Source organism: Battus philenor, unplaced genomic scaffold (genome assembly GCF_028537555.1).
Source record: "Battus philenor isolate CCGP_79_NKW_IND1 unplaced genomic scaffold, ilBatPhil1.0.hap1 SCAF_42, whole genome shotgun sequence".
NCBI classification, from domain to species: Eukaryota; Metazoa; Arthropoda; class Insecta; order Lepidoptera; family Papilionidae; genus Battus; species Battus philenor.
In genome coordinates, this window is record NW_027181707.1 from 162,501 (window position 1) to 167,500 (window position 5,000).

General features: G+C 51.7%; 3 non-coding genes across 3 annotated transcripts in view; all 3 read right to left on the reverse strand.

Moving 5' to 3' along the window:
• The window catches only part of LOC137929141 (large subunit ribosomal RNA), a 4,034-nt gene extending 3,955 nt beyond the window's left edge, over window positions 1–79 (reverse strand). Inside the window, exon 1 of the ribosomal RNA XR_011108715.1 lies at window positions 1–79. This exon is cut by the window's left edge and continues 3,955 nt beyond it. This is a non-coding gene — a ribosomal RNA (large subunit ribosomal RNA).
• Window positions 80–1,253: 1,174 nt separating this feature from the next.
• Window positions 1,254–1,410, reverse strand: LOC137929109 (5.8S ribosomal RNA). Its single transcript, XR_011108684.1, has one exon. It is a non-coding gene; the product is annotated as a 5.8S ribosomal RNA (ribosomal RNA).
• Window positions 1,411–2,217: 807 nt separating this feature from the next.
• Window positions 2,218–4,121, reverse strand: LOC137929129 (small subunit ribosomal RNA). The gene has a single exon (XR_011108703.1). It is a non-coding gene; the product is annotated as a small subunit ribosomal RNA (ribosomal RNA).
• Window positions 4,122–5,000: the final 879 nt, after the last annotated feature.

Sequence of the window (5,000 nt, forward strand, 5' to 3'; positions counted from 1 at the left end):
GGAAATCCTTGTTAGTTTCTTTTCCTCCGCTTACTAATATGCTTAAATTCGGCGGGTGATCCTCCCTGATCTGAGGCCAACGATAAAAATTCGAGGCAGACGCGATATCCGTACGCGACGTCCCTTATTATATTTTTGACGACGACGAACCGACGGACCGCGCGCGCAAGCAAGCAAGCGCGCACGGCGGCCGGTCGTCGTCGCGGGACGCCCTTCGGACGTCGAGTCCGCCTACCGTACACCACCCCCACCGTCGCGATCATCGCGCGTCGCAGAGCGAGTGCGCGTGCGCGAGGCGCGCGCGTCGCGAGTCCTTAGAGGTCTCTAGACGCGCGCACGCACAACGCAACGCTGCACACACAACACGCGTTGCGCGATGAACGACGACGATGACGATGATGATGATTATGATGATACGAGCGTAAACGAAAATCTCGACACGCATACGCGAGCGCGAGTACTTTTCGTTAGCGATCGATCGTCCGGCCCTTTCGGTATCGGTCCGTATCGATACGATAATATAACGTTCGCACTGGAACGACGACGCGTATCACCGACATAATACGGATGCGTAGCGACGACGAGCGGTGAACTCTCTCGCATCGGGCTAGGCGCGCGCGCACATGAACATCACGTAATGTTTACTTACATATGTTTGTGTGTGCGTTACGCTTGCCGCGCAAGAAAACATTCACCGCCTGCCGGTCGCATCCGTCGGAGACGCGTCGTCTGTGCTTCCGATATATTTTATTATATCGTATACACGAACCGATGAGCTCGGACGAAGACCGCACTACGAAGACTCGCGTCTTAGCGATGCGTGTAATCTTTTCACACTCGTTTCATATTCAATACAATTCGATATATTTAAACGGACCGTAAACGCGCTCCGCGCGTACGCGGACGTGAGGGGTGCAGCACCCCGCCGTCCGTCGTCCGTCGCGAAGAACGTTCAACGGAAACCGTCAATTGTTCGAAAGAGCGCGCGCCCGCTCGCCCGCGCGCGGTAGTGCGGCAGCGGCAGCGCGACGACAGCGACGGCGGATAGTGAGAGAGAGAGAGTGAGAGCCGCGGCGGCGCGGACGAGAGACTCTTATTAGAGATCGTCCCATCGCACCGTCCGCGAGCTCGTTCATCACCCCCCACCAACCCGCCGCCGCCGCGTCGCGCGTCACCGCCGCGCGCATCGACCGGCGCGAGCGCACGTAGCGCGCGTTCTACACCGAACAGTGTGGTTTTTATATTTTAACAGCCGGCCCTCAGACAGGAGTGGTCCTGGATATTTCTCCACGGACCGCAATGTGCGTTCGAAATGTCGATGTTCAAATGTGTCCTGCAGTTCACACTATGACGCGCAGTTAACTGCGTTCTTCATCGACCCGCGAGCCAAGTGATCCACCGTCCAGGGTAATGGTTTTTTCTTAATGTTGTTATTACTTACGGTAGCGGCCTACGGCTCTCGCCGTCGGCCACTTGATTGTCCGTTTTTATGTATTAACGTCGAAAGTTGGTCGAATTCATGTGCGCCGAGGCGTTCATAAAGAAACGGCACCGAAAAAGCTTAACGCCCCGACGCGAATCCTTTAGAATGATGAACGACGACGACCCGCGCACCCCCCAACGAGCTGGCGTGACGCACGACATTGTCATCTTTCTAACCGCTTAAATTTCGTTTTGTATAGCGCCAACCGACAATAAAGGGCCTGAGCTAGGCAGTGGGGATTTTCACCGCTTCGAACGCTCCGTTTGGTATGCCCCGGTCGGCGCTCGTCTCTCGGCGTTTTTCCGCCACCCGGCCGCTTCGACGGCGGCGGAGGCAGCGGCGGCGGTAGCACTTTCGACGAATGCCACCACCGCCACCGGCCACCGCCACGGCGCCGTCGCCGCTGCGCCGTTAGGCGTAATAGACGCTAGAGACAATTATTTCACATTTTATTTTTTATACATATATACAAACACGCACACACACACGCACGCACACGCGCGCGCGCTCGTCCGCATTAGATACGAACAGCAGCGCGCGCGTACGTACATATATATGTATATATGTCGTATATATATATATCATTATGGATGTATTACATATATATATGTGTAAACACGGTATGTACGAAGTCGTCGTCGTCGTCGTCGTCGTCGTCGCAACAGCAACAACAGCAACAGCGGCGCAACAACGTTCGTGAACATATCACGCGTCTCGCACACATACACACACGTTAATGATCCTTCCGCAGGTTCCCCTACGGAAACCTTGTTACGACTTTTACTTCCTCTAAATGATCAAGTTTGGTCAACTTCCCAGCAACGCCGACGGCCGTGAAGCCACCGCGTGTCGGTCCGAAGACCTCACTAAATCATTCAATCGGTAGTAGCGACGGGCGGTGTGTACAAAGGGCAGGGACGTAATCAACGCGAGCTTATGACTCGCGCTTACTAGGAATTCCTCGTTTATGGGGGATAATTGCAAACCCCAATCCCCAGCACGAAGGAGTTTCAACGGGTTGCCCGGGCCTCTAGGCCAGGGAGAACATGCTGATTCCTTCAGTGTAGCGCGCGTGCGGCCCAGGACATCTAAGGGCATCACAGACCTGTTATTGCTCAATCTCGTGCGGCTCGAAGCCGCCGGTCCCTCTAAGAAGAATTTTAATACGTCGCCAGTGAGTTGCGCCACCGGAGCGGCGCACACCTAAATGACGACGCCTATTTAGCAGGCTAGAGTCTCGTTCGTTACCGGAATTAACCAGACAAATCGCTCCACCAACTAAGAACGGCCATGCACCACCACCCACCGAATCAAGAAAGAGCTGTTAATCTGTCAATCCTTCCGGTGTCCGGGCCTGGTGAGATTTCCCGTGTTGAGTCAAATTAAGCCGCAGGCTCCACTCCTGGTGGTGCCCTTCCGTCAATTCCTTTAAGTTTCAGCTTTGCAACCATACTCCCCCCGGAGTCCAAAATCTTTGGTTTCCCGGAAGCTGCCCGCCGAGCCATCGTAGTAACGTCGGCGGATCGCTAGATGACATATTTACGGTTAGAACTAGGGCGGTATCTAATCGCCTTCGAACCTCTAACTTTCGTTCTTGATTGATGAAAACACCTTTGGCAAATGCTTTCGCTGATGTTCGTCTTGCGACGATCCAAGAATTTCACCTCTAACGTCGCAATACGAATGCCCCCAGTTATCCCTATTAATCATTACCTCGGAGTTCTGAAAACCAACAAAATAGAACCGAGATCATATTCTATTATTCCATGCACGAAATATTCAAGCAGCATTTTGAGCCCGCTTTGAGCACTCTAATTTGTTCAAAGTAAAATTGTCGGCCCATCTCGACACTCACCGAAGAGCACCGCGATAGGATTTTGATATTGAACCGCCGTTTTACCGACGGCTCACCGACGATATGCTCCGCAGACGTGTCAGTATCACCGCGGATGCGGTGCACCGACAGCGCGGCGCACAAATGCAACTACGAGCTTTTTAACCGCAACAATTTTAGTATACGCTATTGGAGCTGGAGTTACCGCGGCTGCTGGCACCAGACTTGCCCTCCAATTGTTCCTCGTTAAAATATTTAAAGTGTACTCATTCCGATTACGAGGCCTCGTAAGAGTCCCGTATCGTTATTTTTCGTCACTACCTCCCCGTGCCGGGAGTGGGTAATTTGCGCGCCTGCTGCCTTCCTTGGATGTGGTAGCCGTTTCTCAGGCTCCCTCTCCGGAATCGAACCCTGATTCCCCGTTACCCGTGACAACCATGGTAGTCGCAGAAACTACCATCGAAAGTTGATAAGGCAGACATTTGAAAGATGCGTCGCCGGTGCTGGACCATGCGATCGGCAAAAGTTATCCAGATTCATCAAAATTAACGACTTCGGACGCGAGGCCCTCCGTCGATTGGTTTTGATCTAATAAAAGCACTCATCCCATCACTGGTCAGAGTTCTGATTGCATGTATTAGCTCTAGAATTACCACAGTTATCCAAGTAACCGAGGTAAGATCTAAGGAACCAAAACTGATATATTGAGCCATTCGCGGTATCGCCTTAATACGGCTTGCACTGAGACATGCATGGCTTAATCTTTGAGACAAGCATATAACTACTGGCAGGATCAACCAGGGAGCTAGCTAGAGCTAACACACACCAACACCGCACATACGAGAGATATGAGGGTGATGATGATATGATAGACGTGTGACAAGCGACGCGTCGGACGTTCGAAACGCCGTGACGCGCCGGTGCCTAGGTAGCTTTTTGCGTGCGTGCGTGCGTGCGTATTTATTACAATACACACACAACACCACACCGCAACAACAAAATGAATTCGTTTTTCTATCTGTTCACGGAGGAAAATGTATATCTCAACACTCGCCTCGCGTTCGTCCAGATTTACTTTGGACGCGGCATCGCGTCCGATTCATCGGAACGTTCTTTGACGAGACACATACAAATCTTCACTTTTATAAAATATCGTTTCGCAAAACGAACAATGACCGATTTCCAGCCCGGTTTTAGAGAGATCCGAAATCCTTGATTTATATATCATGATCGACCGTCGCGCGACTAGCGCGCGACGAGCTCGTTGATGCGATGCGTTAAGGGCCGCCCCGAAGTCGACTCGGGAGCCCAACGCCGTTCGCGTTAATTAAACGAGACGTTCTCTTACGCCTTCCGCTCTTACATAACGGAGACGTCGTCCGACACAGTTTACGGTGTGTTGTTGTGGGGAGATGATCCCCTTTTTCTTCCCTCCTCCGCCGCCGCTGTGTCGTTCGTGCGTTTGTCGGTTATAGAAGTTTCAGTTTCGGGCGTTCTCGTTGGTGGCGCGCGTTGTTTGTGTATCGGTGTTATTAGTTTTGTTCGATTCGCGCGCGTTTTCTAAGAATAATTTTTAATTTTTTTTTTTTTTATTTAAAAAAAAAAAAAAAAAACTAAATCTAAAAAAAACGCAATCTCCGCAAACAAACTAACACCACCACACCACACACACCCCACCAACCA